Source organism: Chiloscyllium plagiosum, unplaced genomic scaffold (genome assembly GCF_037043375.1).
Source record: "Chiloscyllium plagiosum isolate Xiang-an unplaced genomic scaffold, Cpla_swu_hap1 HiC_scaffold_23, whole genome shotgun sequence".
Lineage (NCBI taxonomy): Eukaryota > Metazoa > Chordata > Chondrichthyes > Orectolobiformes > Hemiscylliidae > Chiloscyllium > Chiloscyllium plagiosum.
This window is the reverse complement of record NW_028270161.1, coordinates 45,647,079-45,665,746: the sequence shown is the minus strand read 5'-3', so window position 1 is coordinate 45,665,746 and position 18,668 is coordinate 45,647,079. Positions and strand designations below refer to the sequence as shown.

At 37.9% G+C, this 18,668-nt stretch overlaps 1 long non-coding RNA gene across 1 annotated transcript in view; it reads right to left on the bottom strand.

Moving 5' to 3' along the window:
- Positions 1-3,726: 3,726 nt before the first annotated feature.
- The window catches only part of LOC148145886 (uncharacterized), a 34,328-nt gene continuing 19,386 nt past the window's right edge, over positions 3,727-18,668 (bottom strand). The window contains exon 2 of the long non-coding RNA XR_015761161.1: positions 3,727-4,588. This is a non-coding gene — a long non-coding RNA (uncharacterized LOC148145886). The remainder of the gene's footprint in view (positions 4,589-18,668) is intronic.

The window sequence follows — 18,668 nt, the reverse complement described above, 5'->3', positions numbered from 1 at the left end:
GTGAAATTTGCACCCTCTCTTTACTACTGCTGACTACAAAATATCATCCATTTATTCTATCATAATTAATTTCAAACACCTAACAAGTCAACTTTAAATGTTCTCAGCATTTGTGGAAATAAATACTAATTCTCATGTCTGTCTTTCCACCTATAACACCTATGCCTTGGTAATATTCAATTCATCTATTTCCCACTTGATTCTTAATCCCTTCCATAATTAAGTGCGAAGAATTCTATGCAATGCTTCAAATATGACTGAAGAAAAGTCTAGACTAGTTCAAATATTTCCCCTCAGTTGTCCCTTCCCAATCACATTCCCTTCTCTTTAAATTAACAACCTCAGAACAGTGTTTTTGCTTTTACTAGCTGGTGTTTGTAACTCATCGGTCTCATTTCAATGAGATCTGTGGACCAATATTGGACCAGCTGACCTGCACCAGTTTCAAGTCCAAGCACTGAATTTTCTTCATTAATCTAATTTGTTGGTTCTACATGGCTGGCGAAGCAAGACCTAAAATTCAGAACTATATAGTGTCTTTTCAAATATTTAGTAATTTAATCCTGCATTATCAACTTAGTAGTTAATCAACAAATGGTGTGAGACTAACTGGGATAGGCTGTTTCAAGAAGTCAGAGATAGTAATGACTATAACGTTTTTCAAAGTTCTTTAAATAAGAACTTGCATTAGTAACTGGAGGTTGACTAACAAAATATATATATTTTCAAGAGAGAGAAACACATATTGGTTCAATAAACAAGTATCAGAGCGTTTTCCAAGATAGAATTACTTTAATACAATGTACTGTCAGATTTATATGAGTATCTGTAATTCATCAAAAGATGGACATTCCCAATCATGACAGAGAGGTCAGAAGGAAGATTGAGAAAGAAACCAAGTGATTGAGATCAATGCTGACTTTGTCTGATTTTATAAAATGGCTGATATTGAATTTCAACCCATTTTACTTTTCATTTGAAGCCAAGGGAAATTTTAAAAATGAAGAAATGGAAAACTCACTGCTAAAATGCTAATGTCAACTTCACACAAAGTTAAGAGCACCACAATCACTTCAATAGTGTATAGTAATGAGGGGAGACCAAAAAAAGCCAGAGTATCTCAGAACTGAACTATATGATATTTAGCGTTACCATGGATAACAAATTAAATACTGCTCTGGAGCAATATTTCGACTGTGACTTATAATTGTTTCCATCATGGTCAACGTACTGGCCATTGACTGGAGCAATCCTACATTTGGAAAGCACAAATGTTTCTTCCTTAATGAGTTGTTAGTTTTGTACTTAGAACATTTGCTTTCAGATTTGTGTCATGTCTCAGTATGTTTCAAACTGGCTACGTTTATCTCATTTGGTTTATTTCCGTGAAGTCCTCAAATCAGAAATATCAAAAACTGCAAAAAAAAGAGCAAGACATGAACTGCCAATGTTAAGGAAATCTGGGAAGAGAGGTGAGGTAGGTCTCCTGATTGCAGGAAACAGTCAGGTGAAAAACTAGATTCATCTTGCTCATCTGCTCCCTCTGCTGTGTTGAAGGGACCATGAGATTCTCACTACTCAGAGACAGTCCTTTTTGAGAGTCTGATACTGGTCCTCATAACAAATACAAAATTGGAGGTTTTGTATATCCTTGATATAATTATTGGATAAGCAAATGAATAGTTATATTTTTCAGCTTTTCAAACAATCCGTTATTTGTTCTTATTTTATTAATTAAAATGCAATAAACCTTAAGCCCCACAATTATAGGAAAGCTGATGCAGATTACAACTCCATAGCTTCAAAAATGCAGAGTCAACTCCTGAAGGTGTAATTTTAGTCACGTAAATAACCATGCTTAGTAATTTTGTTTCAAAGTTTTATAATGTCATTTTACTTTCTCCTTTATAGACAAAGTGACATATCTGATGTTGAGTCTTTAATAGAATGAAGGGAACAGATCTCAGTCCTCCTGATTGGTTAGTGGGTCAAAGGTGGAACTGAGTCACAAAGACCATGAAGGCTTAATGAAGTTCTGAGATGATACATTAAATTCTCTTTGGATGCTGCTTCTAATATTTTTAATGTTTAAACTTTATTCATTGTTTGATGTGAATTTGGGGACTTGAGCTTGAAGTGGCTGTAGAATGTGTTTAATTTTTTCTTATTCTCACTGGGCTTGGTAAAGGGAACATCAGGTAGGTTCCTCTTGTCATTCATAACAATGTTTGTGTGGACATTATAGGGATCAGGACTGAGCTCAAAAGTACCACCACTTATTTTTAAACTCTCAGTTGAAGAGAAAAAAGGTAAGAGGAGCTCAGTGACTCTAAGGGAATAGGAACCTGAAAATGGAAAATGAGCTGCATTCAAGCATGAGTTGCATTCGTGGAATGAATGAGCGCCAGTGAAACTGTACCCTGGCAGAAGTCAGTGCCTGTATGTCTGTGCCCATAGCAAGACCCATTACCTGTGAAACTTTATCCCAGAGAAACTATGAAACTGTGCCTCGGTGAAATTTAACACCTATGGAACTATATTCAAATATGGATCCCCATCCATATAAATGTATTTTAACTCCAGTCAGCATTTATGGAACTAAACACTCAAATAATTGCAAAATACTCCACAGGCTGGAGATCTGAAATAAAACCAGAAAGTGCTGTAGAAATTCAGGATGTTTGTCAGCATCTGTGCAGAGAAAACCAGCCTAATATTTTGAGTTGAATGAGTCTTTTGTCACAAAATGTTAACTCCATTTTTCTCTCTTCCATAGCTCTTCACCTTGATACTAGTGAAACCTGGCACTCAGAATTGACTGGGCCTTCTGTCAGACAATCATGAAAAGTCTGCAGTCATGAACTTGCTTCCTTGTAATGTATAAGTCTTCCACATTTTGTGGTAAATGAAAGGTAGAAAATAATCCTTGAAAGGTAAAAAGGAAAATAAAATGTCATGAAAATCTATTTGAGAAGTGAGTGAATGCAAGCAACTGAATGAGTTCTGTTATGAATACCTTATCTGCCTTTGAGTAATTTCTAAGTGATAAGCTCAAAATCTGGGACATTTACCTGGAATCAAAATGAATAGTAACTTTGAACCCAAAAAAGGTAAAAGTTATACATTAATGTTATCATTGGAAGGTTTAAGAATGTATAGTTGTCTATGTCATCTTGAAGAACATCCAAAATGTCTGTCTTGTAAATTATCTACTTCAAGACCACTTGATGCAAAGCAAAAATTAAAATATGGTGGGAATAAAATAAAAGTGTTATTACATGTTATCATACAGTAACAGTGAACCAAAAGTTTTTAGGCCTTTCTATCCTCTATTGAATTTAGATTCTTCCTCGAGGATCATTTTACAAAATCTCATTTTCCTACTTTGTCTCTGTCATTCTTCTTTAGGTGAATGCTTTAATAAAATTAGCATTGGTCACCACCCACCATTCTGATAACTATGCTTGAAAACTCTTTTCTAAGCTTGTTCTTTTATGTATACAGTGCTTCTCTTGAGATCATAATCTCTTGCCTATGATTTGCATTTTTTTAACAATTTGGTTAACTATTTCATAGAATATATAGTTATAATCTCTGACCCCTGAGATGTAGATGTTAAGATATCTATACAGTTTCCCAAACTCTTCACCCATGTGATAACATATAATAATTATGTCGAAAGTATATTGATACTTAAATAAAAGAAAGATGAGTGAATACATCAAACTGAGGTAGATGTTTTTAATTACAGTGATACAATGATTTGGCACAAGTGCACTGACAACTTGTGAACAAGATGCAACAAATTGTCCTTATGAATAAATCAGATTATGATAAAAATGCAATTGCTGGAACATTTATCATCATCATCCTAAACAGATCTCCAAAAGAATTTAAAATCTGAGTACTGGCGAAATAAAATGCTTTAATTTTTAAAATCAGTATATCACTAGAAACTCAATTATTTGATATAAAACATATATAATATGTACAAAAATAGATATTTGAACAATTCACCCCAAGATTTCGCCCACAGTTTCAGAACAGTGTTTACTGTCTACAAATGACAGATAGACCCCCTTATGTTACTCTTTAATTGTTAGAAGAATTGTTGCTCCTAAAATAAAGTATTTCCACTACGTCAACTAATAGATAATAAGCACATTGTGAGATCAGTACAGTAAGGGCCTCCATATAAGTTTGAATTTATTTCCTTATAATATATAAGTCTTTGACATTTTGTGGTAAATAAAAGGTAAAAAATAATCCTTAAAGATAAAAAAAGAAAATTAAATGTCATGGAAATCTGTTTATATACATTTAAAGAAGTGAATGAATACAAGCAACTGAATGAGTTCTGCTATGAGACAGTATCAGATACAGTGTGCGTGGAATCCTCTCTTTCCAGTATGTTTATGTACCTGTGTTTTTCTTCCAATTCTAGTGTTGGACTTCTAGCTTTTCCCAACAAATTGGCACCAATGATTCCGAATGATTTACTCCTTTTGGATCAAGCAGCAGGCATCAATTTGATCAGCTGGTACATAGAAGGGGTCATCATGTAGCATGAGTCTTATGTTCCAGTTTTCTGTAAAACAGAGCAGAATACATGAACTGGATGACTGAAGAGCAACACCACATTGTAACAACACAAGTCAGAATGCAGTTAACCTAAGTACACTAATCCATCTGGTTTGGTGACTTGTCAAAATAAAGAAAGGAAAAGCAGGACATTAATTAAATAGAGATTGCAGAACTATGAAGTACAGGGGAATCTTAAGTATTGTGATACATGAATCACAAAATGTTTACATGCTGGTGTACCGAGTGATTAAGAAAACAAATGGAATATTGGGAATTAGTGCAAGGCGAATGGAATATAATTGTAGATATTTTATGGAACAGTTGAACAGAACATTAGTGATGCCACTTCTGAAATACTGTGCATGGTTTTGGTCTCCTTATTTAAGAAAGGATGTAAATGAATTCAAAGCAGTTTGAGAAGGGTCAGTCAATTGACATCTGGGATGAGATAGGTAAATTATGAGAAAAGGTTGGACAGTCTGGGCCTCTATTCAGTGGAATTCAGAAGAATGACTGGTGATCTTAATGAAACATCTAAGATCCTGAGGGGATTTGGCAGATTGGAAGCTGAAAGGATGTTTCCCATTGTGGGAGAGATTGGAATTAGGGGATACTGTTTTAAAAACAAAAGGCCTCCCATTTAAGATGGAACTGAGGACAACTGTTTCTCTCAGAGGAGCATGTATCTTTAGAACTTGCTTCTCCCAAGTATTGAGAATGCTGGAGATCTGAATTAAGACAAAGTGCTGGAAAAATTCAGCAGGTCTGGCAGCATCTGTGGAGAGGGACACAGTTAGATTCAAGTCCAAAATGGCTTTCCTTTGGAACACAGGTGGTGCCCAATATCATTCACATACTTTTGGACCCAGCTATGATGGAGAGTCTGATGACAAATGTTTATCTTACGCCAGGATAAACAGAAGGCATGTGACATCTGGATGCTGCAATGATAGTTAGAATTCTTGCTGTAAAGCTAGCCCAGACTGTGCCATTATGGCTCCTGACAGCAGTGGTCAAAGGGACCTGCAGCATGTTAATCTGTCCTCCAACAGATTACTGGAATTGTTGCATTGTTGGTGGAGTAATGGCCCTTGGAGCATATATTAAGCCTTTCATTCCTGAGACTATTCTCGTAAACCTCCTCTAAACACGCTCCAAGGTTAGTACATCCTTCCTGAGAAATGGGGCCAAAAGCTGTGCAGAATACTCCAAATGTGGTCTGACCAGAGCTTTATAGAGCCCCAGAATTACATTCCTGTTTTTATATTCAAGTCCTCTCAAAATAAATGTCATCACTGCATTCGCCAAGCCTTCAGGCCCAAAGTCACCCATAATCATCCTACAACTGTAATGTTCTCCTCTGAAAGTCAGCAACCTTCCAGCAGATGTACCTTTGCAGCAGCATGTAGTGGGACATGAATTGGTTTGGAATGTTTATTGTATGTTGGCTTTCATCTGAGCATTGTGTCTGAACTGATTGTCAGTAACAGTGAATAGGGATTTGTGGATGTGTTTACTGTTAAAACAAATGCAATGGCATTTTGCAATAAGAGAAAACAAGACAGAACAATAAAGGAAAAAAATGACAGTTTTAGTTTCCAATTTCCTACACTGGAGAGGTAAAGGAATGAGCCTTCACATTTGTAATAGTTCATTTTCAATACCAGCAAATATGCTTGTAAATAATTGATACTCATCACTTAGTTAAAGAAGATATTTGAACTGCAACGGGCAAACCCTAACTTTCAGTGATATATTTAGTTCATATCTACCCCAAAGGAATAGGCTATTCACACTATTCAGTGTATTTAAATGGTCAGACAGTTAGCAAGATCCTGTTTAATGGTGGAGTGATACATCTTGAAGAGCAATTGCTGGATTTTTGCATTTAACCAGGTATCTGCTCTTGCTTGAAGCTGCTGCATTTTTTTTTCGAATAAACAACAGAAAGCATGTCACTATTATTTGTCACAAAACTGTTCAGAATGTATGCAGCTTCATTTGCAACATATCCTAGCAGAGCTCACTACACAGCAGATAGCATTTGAAATGGAATCAAACACAGGGTACTTTGTGAATTTCTTCCATCTTTCAGATACAATATGGAAGTTCACATTAATTGTGCCCTGGCAGCAGGAATAGTGCCACTTGTTTTCACACCCAGTTGAACACGATCAGGTCTGCAGAAGGCAGTGGCATCTTGTTTCATTACATGTCCACAGTGATCCCCTGATAGTATCAAATACTGATTGTGAGGTGGAATATCAAATGTACAGCACTTTTGACAAGGCTGCAGCCAGATTAAGGATCTACAAATATAATAGATGCAGCCAAAGAAATGCTGCAGCAAGAAGTAGAAAAATAGAAGTGCCCTTTTAGCCAATCTAGGGCACTATTCTAACATGAAAGCAATGATGAATGCTTGATGGGAGATGGTAATACACTCAACGTTTAGCTCCAGACCTAGACAATTCATCTAAAGGCTTCCAGTCAGTACCTTAAATCAAGATAAGTTACATCAACAATATCTTAAGTTACATCACATAACAAGCATTTTGCTTAAGGGCAGGTACTGTGCTAATAGTCTCAAACCAAGATGGAACCTTATACTAAAATAAGAAAACCAAAGTAAAGCTGTCCATAATCATTACACAAATTATGTAGGTAAACATACACATGTACAACACATACAGTTACACTTTTATTTTTGTCCCGTAACAGAATATAAATAACTTTAAAAGACCTTTGAATGTATAAAGTGGATAGTGTTACTGTAGAAAACATGCATCCTGAGCACAACTTACTTCTTAAATTGCAGGTATATAAACATCTGAAAAAAAAACTAAAATGTATTTGAAAGTATGATGTCAAGGAGAACACTTTAATTTGTGAAAGCAACTTCGGAAGTGTTGCTTCAATAAGTGGGGACAATGGGAATGCCCTGCTTAGCCACTCTAAAGAAACCTTTCAGAGGAAAGCAATGAACGAATAGAGCTTGGTGCAATGTCAGTTGCATGATGCATACCTACAGAGTGTAAATACATGCTGGCACTAAGGATCAAGCAAGAAAGTATCTGGCCGTTTACTAACGATCTTGGTAGATTTGTTTATTGGAGATCATTTGGCTTGTCTCTCCACCAGAAAGTCTTAAGGCTGGAAACAGCACAGAAGCTGTGCCACAGCTGTGCTCCTGTTCCTGTTTCATTTATCACTGCAACCTCCCTGCTAGGGGGCAGTGCAGTACTCCTCCAAGCTCATGGTTTCAGATACCAAATTCAGGGAGACAGTAAGCCAGAAATGTGGAACATAATTCCGGTTGAATGAGTCGTTTCTGCTACTTGTAAATGAAAGTGCATTGGTAGAACTCACAGGCTGCTAAAAGCTACATATATACAAATAGAAGTTAACATTGTGCTGCTAGAAATAACGCATTTTGGAAAGTCAATCATTCTTTTACAGAACTTGATTAATTAGGCTTTCCAATACTCCAATTCTTTTATGCCTGAATTATTATTTTATAGATTCGCAATCCTGCAATGTTGTCCCCTTTAACAACAAATCTTCATCTATCCGAGATGTTTGGTGTGCCTCTATCACTACCATGAGGAGCAGTTTATGTAAGTTTAACACTGAATTGTATTTCCCTGCCCTCCAGTTAACTAATCATTTTCCAGTTGCCACAAGACCACAGTTCCCAACAGCATTCTTGATTGGTGAGACCATTCTTTCATTTCTCGCCAAACTCCTTTCCTTCCTCAGACTCACCTGAACCCTCTCAACTCCATCTGATTATCCTCTGCTCTTTTGATCTCTTTACTTTCCAATTCAACTACATTGTTTTGTTCCATTGCTCACCAACATCATGAATGGCTTTAGCTATGTCAATACCATTCAAAGTCATTATTATCTCCTGAAAAAGAACTCTGCCTTTGAACCTGCCATCCTTTCAACATTATTAGACACATGGGTATGGGATACAATATAATATTTTATAACATAAGGGGCATTAATAATTGTGAAGAGAATGCATCTTTGGTACGGCATAGACAAATGACTAGTTTGGACAGATAAACATCAGAAGAAATTTGAGGTGAAACATTGAGAGAGGAAAACCAAAAGGAAGAAATGAACATGAAATAGTGAAACCTTTGAAAAGACTGGGGGACCAAAGGGAATTGCAGATTTGGATACACCAATCTTTAGAAGAATGAAATGATAGAGTAAAGAAAATATATTCCCAGGATAATAAGGACAAAAGGTGAACAGATAATGCCAGACTAATACCAACCGTCAGTCAGGCAGAGGTTCTAATTGTGTTTGACATTGGAGTCTTCCGCTAGCAAAGGTCACAAATGGAATTCAGATAATTTTCACTAATTGATACTAAAGAGTATATATACCATTTAGTTATGAGGATAAATTGGAGAAGCTGGGGCCCTTTACATTTATAATAAAGTAAGTTAAGAAAAAATAATACCGATATTGATAATTATAAGAGGCTTTGATAAAGCAAATCTGAAATAATTATTTCCACTGGTTTGGTAGTTAGTAACTAGAGGCATGATTTTGAGAGCATCAGCAAAACTCCAAAGGGAAAGATCAAGGGTTTTCTTACTGGCAGATTATTATTGGCATGAATTGTCCTATCTGAACAATGATGGAAGCAGAATCGATAATAGCTTTTAAAAAGGAAGTGGATGAATATCTGAAAAAGAAAAAAAGTTAAAAGGGCATGTGGAAATGGCAGTGAAATAGCATGATCTAAGGAGTTCTTTCAGACAATAGGAGGAGAACAATCCGCCAAATGGCCAATTAATACATGAACATTTTAATAGATATAAGGTCAGATACGCTCCCTTTACAAACACATATTCCTCCTCACCTGATATTTCATAGTTTACTGGCCTTATTTGTTGCAGAAGGAAATTAGTTCCCCAATTCTAATCAGACATTCCTCCCCAAAGTCCTTAAAAATGTTGCCCCATCAATTTTCATTAAGTCATAAAGTCATACAACACAGAAACAGACCCTTTGGTCCAACCAGACCATGCCAAGCATAATCCCAAACTACACTAGTTCCACCTGCCTGCTTCTTGCACATATCCCTCCAAACCTTTCCTATTCATGTACTTTTAAACTTTGTAACTGTGCCCACATCCATCACTTTCTCAGGAGGTTCACTCCACATGCAAACTATCCTGTGTAAAAAATTTGCCCCTCATGTCTTTGTAAAATCTCTCTCCTCACCTGAAATCCCCACTTCTAGAGAACAAACAACTCCCATTAACTCTAACTATCCCCCTCATGGATTTAAAAAAATTCTATTTGGTCACCTCTCAACTCCCACACTTCATGTTTAACTTTCCTATTAAACTCCCTTCAAATCTGTTTTACAATAGCAACATATTTATATAGCACCTTTTACGTAACCAAATATCCCAATCCTCTTCACAAGAGAAGCGTAAAACAAAATGTGACACTGAACAATGTCAAGAGATATTAAATCAAATTGCTTTTCAGAAGTATCTTAAAAAACAAAGCTAGGTAGACAGGTGAAGTGGTGTAGGGACAGAATTCCAGAGTTTGAATCCGATGGTGGAGCAAATAAAATCGGAAATCCTCAAAAGCCCAAAGATAAATTCGCGCAGATATGCCAGAGACCTTTGGGGTTGGAAGAGATTACGGAGACAGGGATAGACAAAGCCATAAAAGAATTTGAAAGCAAGGTTGAGAAACTTAAATTGCTTAATTAGATGCCAATGCACGTCAATGAGTACAAGAGTGATAGGTGACTGGGCATAACATAACACTTTGACAACAAAGGGCCACTCTGCTCAAAGTCACTAATTGCAAAACCTGTGACAGATCTTGGCATGCTACTTCTCTGTGTTCTCTCTGAACCCTGACAAGTGGCTTTAGCTTCCCACAAAGGTGTTTCAGCCTAAATACCTTTCAATTCCTCAACTATGTCTTGTTCTGCAGTTGGCTGCGGGTTGCTGGCCTCCTCTACTATATGCATCATGTCATCATCCTCTGTGTGACAAAGTTGTGCAGTTTGCAGCAGACTGCGACGATCTAGAGTGCTCTAATGGCAGTGTACAGAGTACAGTGCACTGTACTGTGCACAAACTGTCTTCAGTATTAGAGTTGCTGATTTACATACTCTGTAGTGAGATGGATTATTATTCTGGTGGCTGCATGTTGTCTCTTTATATTTGTGTCAAGCACAACCAATGAAACCATATTTCTTCTTATTAGCCCTGGAGGGTATGATTCTGTGTGTCAACATGGATCAACATTCAGAAACAGGGCAAGTTCAATGATTTCAAAATTAATTAAAACAATGGAATTCCCAAAGGATGCCAAGTGGTGATTAAATTCATTTTTGAAATTTTCATTGGTCATAAGTATTAAAAAGTTTTGAAAGTAAGTTTCAGTGCAAATGTCAAGCTAAATTTTGCAGTTGGTTGGAACCTTCTCCAAGAAACTAAAATAACAGAAAGAGGCTGCTATCCCGTCACCAAGTCACCCTTTATTTACACATGCATAGTACTTGACATTAGTTCCTCAGGGCCACCTCTCAGAGTGAACAGAACCTCGGACACTCCTATTTATATCTGTCAGCCAGGGCTCCCCGATTATACCAGATTCACTGAAGGCACTTTGGTTTGATAATTCAAAAATTGAAGGTCTCTGACTCCATCCGTACCCACAACCCCATTTTGCCAAGAGGTCATCGACTAGAAAGGTTATCTCTGTTTTTGGGTCTCCAGTGGTGCTTATCTGACTGAGCACTTTCCAACATTTTCTGCCTTTCTTTCCAGCAGTATTGTGCCTTTGCTTTTCCTTTAAATGTTGCTTTCCTGTCACTCAGAATAGGTGGTAGCCTCCAAGGCCCCTCTTGTCATGGGAAAAATAATAGCCAGCATGTTCCCAGCAAGAAGCATGTGGGAATTTATGTCAAGTGTCAATACTAAATTCATCTAAATGTGCAAATATATGATAATGAAGCTGTGGGCTATTTTCAGCCTGAGGCCTAATTATATAAACAAGTTAGCACACCCACACAAAAATAGCCAGCACTGAAATATGGAACAAGTCCTCCAACCATTCACGCACTGCCAGTTAAACTGTGCTTTTTAGTTTTTCCACTTAAAGTGTAGCTAAGTAACATTGTGTACCAGTTCTGGGACACACCAGCAACTGTCCTGAATATAAACAAGATTTTTTTTCTCATTTTGGCAAACAGCATTTCCTTAGCAAAACAAATGTGCACAGGAAGAAACTATAAATATGGAACAACATTGAAACCACACTGCCAGTCATTTATAGAATGTTTTATTTTTATTTGTGCCACATCACATGACCTCATAACTGGCATATTCTTTTTATAGGATTTTCACAGTAATCGCACCATTGTGATATGTTCTGAAAGCGGGACAGCTCGAAGTTAGGTCACCTGGGTTACTTTGTTATCTGCACATCAAAATATTTTGGCCTTAAAATAAGAAATTAAATGGATAAAGTAATCAAATCATTATTTTCATTACTTACTTAACCTTTGGTATGAACAGATGGCATCATAAATATTTGGAGGATAAAGATTATAGGAGTCACTGACCCTGAGATGGTCACAAAGAAGTCACCGCTCAACCCCATCCTTGAAATATCCAACCTATGAGCACAGCTTTTTCACACAGTGTGCAAATGCATATTCATACATGCCATTGGCCTTATTTAGTTCAGGATTCGTAGAGATTTGGATCAAAGGAGACATATTATTTTTAATTCTCCCGCTGCATAACTTCATGAAGTAGTTTGTGAAGGTCAATATGCCACATTCACAGCTGATACAGATTCCAGTCAAACACCTCACTGAATTCTTATGAATTACCATACAGCCGACACTACTTGTGCTATCCACTGGCATACACACACTGGCAAACCTTGACACTAACACACACACATATTGGCATACATTGACACTGACACACGCACACTTACACACGCACACTTGCATACATTGACACTGACACACATACATACTGGCATAGATTGACCTTTGGGGCTGAGCTGTCCTATGACAGGGCAGGAAATTCCAAGTGTACTGAACAGCTATCAAATCATTCAGGTCAAGACTGCTATCCCCAACTGGGAAGATGACCCACTGGCCAGAGCAGTCAACCAATGAAATTTAAACAGTGCCACCAGGTACAGTGGCCACTGCTGACAGTGAAGCCAGAATCCAATGAAGATTGTTGCTGGAGTCAGGAAATTAGGTGAGTGTGAGGGATTCACCAGACCGAGGAGCACAGTGAGTTGGGACGGTGCGGGGGTGGGGGGGGGGGGGGGGGGGGGGGGCGCAGGGTGCCTGAATGGGAGGGAAACCCCAGCTTAAAACTATACCTGTTTCAACTGGCAGTCTTGTCACTAATATGGGAACCTCCATCTTCCCCCAACCCGATACAGTGAAGTACCAGTGGAGCATTGAAGGTGAGTTTTAGTGCAAATCTCAAGCAAAATTTCACAATTTGTTGGAATATTCTCCAAAAAACATGGCAAACATGTCATTAACTGAAGGCACTTCGGTTTGATTAACTCAAAAATTCTAGGTCTCTGACCCCAATTCTTACTCACAACCCCATTTTGCCAAAAGGACATTGACCAGAAATATCACCTGTATTTTGTATCTCCACAAACAGGCACAATGCTTCCTGCCATACCATTTAGCCTGCTCCCAACAGTGCGGGAAGGGAACATAACATTTTATCTAAAGCCTTTGAACTTTTCACGCTTTCTTACTTTTGCATGTTTTCCAACATTCTTGAATCTACATCAGAACATGGGTTTTTTGTTAGTTTTTATGTGACAGTGAAGGAACTTTGGTCAAATGTGTTAACAGGGATTACTTTTACTACAGGGAAATGAAAGATCTTTTCCTTGCAGGTTAGGTTCACTAACCCAGTAGCCCAGTGGGAAACAGCACTCAAAGTGAAAATGAGTGAGAAATCAGTGCTGTGGCACTGTATCTCTATTTCTAAACTGCAACTCCCTTGAACATGACTCCCTACTCTGAATGCAAGATCAGAGAAACTGCCTCCAAAATAAAAATTACTTCCAAAATTGCTTGGAAGTTAACCTTCCAAGGTTAATTGTGCACATGCTGCTTAAAATCACATACTCCTTTCAACCTTAAAAATGTATTCAATTTGTTCCAAATGCTGTCAAGGTACACATGCCCAATTGTGATTAATCACTAATAATTTTGCATAGATGTCAAGAAAAAAATGTTTACATTAAAATAGTTTCTTACATCAAAATAGTATTTTTGATTCATCTTAGCATTTTTACACTTTACAAATATGAAACTTTTAAGGATGAGCAAAGGAGTAATTTCCACAAATAGTAACCTTGAGGGTCACTCTCCTCCTGGAGGCAAATGTGTTGCTGCATGAAGCTATGCAGAGGCACTCACAGAAACCGCTCTGTGAAAGGCCCACCTCAATGCTGTGGGACTGAAAAACAGTAAGGCTCATTAACTGTTGCCTCTCACACTCCCTCACATTTCCCCACATCCACATTCTCAACCAGTGGCAACATGTGCCACCCCACATTTCTCCACCAAACCTACAAGGCCCCTCATGCTATCTGTGCCAGTCTCTGTGCCTCTATGGCCCCTTATAGCCCCTCTAGCAACTTTAATGTAAATGCATGACAACCCATCATCCCCACTCAAAATTCCCACTCCCCTTGCCAACTTAGTGCCAACTCATGGCAAACCTATGATAGTCATACTCCATGGCTCTTTAAAATGTCATGACAGTTTAGTGCCATCTCATGCCAATCCATGACCCCTCAATGCATGCTCATTGCTTCTTACAGCTCTTTGTCAATCTACTGCCAACTCATCTCCCCTATCTACCATTGTTTGCCCTTAAATACACCATGTCAACTCACCCATATCCAACAGGGGCAGGATTCAGCAACCTGATGAAATTTAGTTTCAATAACCTATTACTGCTTTCAGTCTATTAAATGAAACAATCCCATTAATAAAAGCTCAATCTCTACATTAAATCCTTCAAATAGTTATAATGCCTTATTAAAACAAACATTTGTATTCATAGTCCCACATCAATTCCACCTAGGTCTTAATATCCCTTGGAGCTGTCAAACAAAACAGTGAATTTACAGACACCCCCAACTGAGATGAAGTTGTGGACACAATCAGGCAATACTAATCCAGTAAGAACAATACTCAGACTAATGCCATCAAACAGCCAATGTAAGTGCAGCACTTTCTTTTTACTCAGTCTCAGTAGGCTGATTTTTTAAAAAAGTTTAAACTGCAAAGGACTTGACAGGTTCATAGACCCCTGTTGAGTTTTTACAAACACTCACGTCTACTCTTAATAGTTGTAAGTCACACACTGTGGGAAACAGATTCTGGAGAAAATGGCATCTGTTTGAACTCAGAACTGGATTCAAATGTTCGTGCTGAGCTCAGGTTTCCCATATTGTGAATTATATCCCAAGCCCTTAGTCAAACACCTCTCCAACAAAGATAGCAGCTGTCCAAAATGGAGTGAACCTTCTTCCGTCCAACGTTTTGCATTGCTGTGATTGAACAGACTTCTTTAGATATTGAAGCTTTTCATTTCTACCAGAGAACTGCCCCAATTAATCCTTCGCAATTCTGCAGCTATATATTCTCTCCCAACCCCTAGGTGATCAAATCATTTCCAAGTATGAGGTTCTATAAACAAAATCCTCATCTAGGAAAGTCATTGTTCAATTAAAAAATCTTTTCTCCTTCAGCAACAATCAAAACAATTTTAGATGTAAAATTAAAAGATTAATTTGAACAGTCGTGTGTAGAAAGAGCTGCTATCTCAATATTATTGAACTGTGAACAGATTCATGGTCACTGGTAAGCATAGAAAACTCCCTCCACATTCTTCCTTCCAAGCTGACATCTGATGAGTTCACTAAAATATTAAAGGGTGAAGTTTTGTATATTAGTCAGCTGCAAGTTCAATGGCGATACCACATGCAGTGATCTCACCAAGGGACAACACCATCTTTTGGGGACACAGGGTGAATCACCTGGAATCAAACACAAGAGTGAATAGGCACTTTAACATTCTGTAAAGATTGAACAAGGTACAATTCAAGCAAAACAAAAGTTCAGTCAAGTCGATGTAAACAGTATCACCATTTTGACATGAGACAACCTGGGGAACAAATTAAAAATACAGTGGATTCCTAATATCAAAGCAAAAAAAAATCTAAAAAAAATCTGTCCTCTTGACTGACCTACTTGTCCATCTTCCTTCCCATCTATATGCTCCACACTTGCCATTGACCTATCACTATCACCTCCTACCTATTGTCACCTACCTTTGTCCTAGCCCTACCCTCTCAATTTATCTCTCAGCACTCTTCCCCTTCCCCAGTCCTAAAGAAGGGTTATGCCCATAATGTCAACTCTCCTGCTCCTCAGATGCTGCCTGACCTACTGTGCTTTTTCCAGCGCCACCCTTTATCAACACTGACTCTCCAGCATCTGCAGTCTTCACGTTCTCCTAGTTCCTGCAAAACATCCAAATGTTAGGAATTTTTAAAAAGTACACAAGAAATGTTCAGTAACTTAAGCAACAGTGAGGACACAAGAGTCTAGCATGCAGAGTACGGAAAATTATGGATTCTCCCATCATGATTTGAGAGAAACTTCCTGAGATGGCGAGGCTTTTGTACTGTGGAGCCAGGCTTTAAGTGGATTCAGACCCACTGCAGTTGGAAACTATTCTCAGGCAGCCTTGGAGCTGCTGAATTCAGAGGTAACTGGTTAACAGACACACCTCGATGCTCTTGGACCTTGTTCAAGTTATAATAAAGTCAATAAAGTAAATCCTGTTGGCTCTCACACTCCATCAGTATCAAACATTCACCAAGCCCAATCCATGTCAATCCACGTCAGTTAACACACAAAGGTCAGACACCATCACTGCTCAACACTTCGTGTCAGCTTGTGCCCCTCTATCCCCATACTCATAACTTCCATGGCTAATGACTCATGGCCATTACAGCTACTGTGCCAATGTAGTGCCAACTCATGCCAAATCAAAGCTCCCCATCCATAACCTTTTGCTCTTACACATTCAATGTCAACTCATTGGTAACCACATGTGCAGCTCTCAGGAGCCAGGCTGAAATGTAATAAATTTTTAAGTATCCAGTACAGACATCCAAACTTAAAACACAACTCATTGGTAAAAGTTTTTGAATGCATTTAAATGGGTTCAAGTATTTCATCCTTCACATAAATGAACATTTATATTCACAGCCTTGCATCTAAGACAGCTGACCACTTTATAACCATTCAGAATTGTCAAACATACCAAAATTGCAAGCTCCTTTTGTGATAACATCTATTATGAGAGCAGTAAAACAGCATTGACCTTATATGGATAACCCTCAGGCTTACATCAACAAACATCAAAAAGAATTCTAAGCATTGACCTTTCTTTTCAATGCAGGCTGCTTTTATATCAAAGTTTGAAGGACATGGAATTAAATTGGCATGACATCTTGTATTCACCCCTTGTGCACAAATTATGTCTTCTCTTAACAATTCCAAAGTAGAATCTGTGCTCTTTAAAATAGTATCTAACATGTGCAAAGAATTCTGCCAGTCTTAGATCCAATTTGTCAATCACAAGTCGTGTTTTGGAAATGACAGAAATTTGTTCCAACTGATAGGTAGACAAGGTGGTCAAGTACATGTTTAATACCCTTGCCTTCATTGCTCATTGCACTGAGTATAAGATTTAGGACATCAAGTTGAGGTTGTTCAGAATGTTGGTGAGGCTCCTTCTGGGGCACTGTGTGCAGTTCTGGTAGCCTTGCTGGAGGAAGGATATTATTTAAATTGGAGGGTTTCAGAAATGATTTACTAGGTTGTTGCTGGGAATGGAGGGTTAAGTTATAAAACAGGCTAGAAAGGCTGGGCCTTCATTCATTGGAGTGTAGGAGGTTTAGGGGTGACTCTACAGATGTTTATAAAATCATGAAGGGCATAGATAAGGTGAACATCAAGGGGTTTTTTTCCCTAGGGTGGGTGAGTTCAAAATTAGGGGGCATATTTTTAAGGTGAGAGGAGGAAGCTTTAGAAAGGACATGAGGAGCAATGTTTTTACATAGAGAATGGTTTGCCTGTGGAATGAACTGTCAGAGGAAGTGATAGATGCAGGTAGTTACAATATTTAAAAGACATTTGGATGAGGACATGAATAAGAAAGGTTTAGAGGAATATGGGCCAAATGCCGGCAAGTGGGACTAGTTTAGTTTGGGAACATGGTCGGTGTGGACTTGTTGGATTGTAGGGTCTGTTTCTGTGCTGAGTGTCCCTATGACTCAATAAGTGTGTGGCTACCTCCATGAACTGTGGATGTGTAAAATACATCCTACTTTCTTCCACTCACCACCAAAAGAGGTGGGAGTCAGTTTGATAGGCAGAATTTCTGTATCCTGGGCACTGGCATTATTCTGTCAGAGATGTCGAGCCCATCTATCTTTGTGAAAATTTGACCAATGTTAACATTCAGGTCTACAACCCTTAATTAGAATGTGGAATCATGCAATTATTAATACTTTGTTTAATTTTTATTCTTAGTTTATGAGGAGAAAGATTATTTTAAAATTTGCATTCCAAAGCAAAGCATCAAAATTAAGCTTGAAACCCTTCACTTCTTCTCTGTGCAGATTTTTGTTTGACTTAAGATTACTTTTCCTGACTACAACCTTTCTCATACTGCACTTCATCCCTGGAGAGAGTCATCATTATATTTAACTCCAGATTGAAAATCAATGTGGACAGCATTATTGTTATTGAGTCGAATAATATAAGCATCAAGATTCAGCTGCATCAACCACTTTTCCTTAGTGACAGTCATTTATGTTTTGAATTTGTAATACTAACTTATATATAATCTATAAAACATCACTTCATTTCCAAATAATATCTACATCAATGTCCTGGAGGGATATGTGACAATTGAAGAGAAATACACAAGTATTCATTT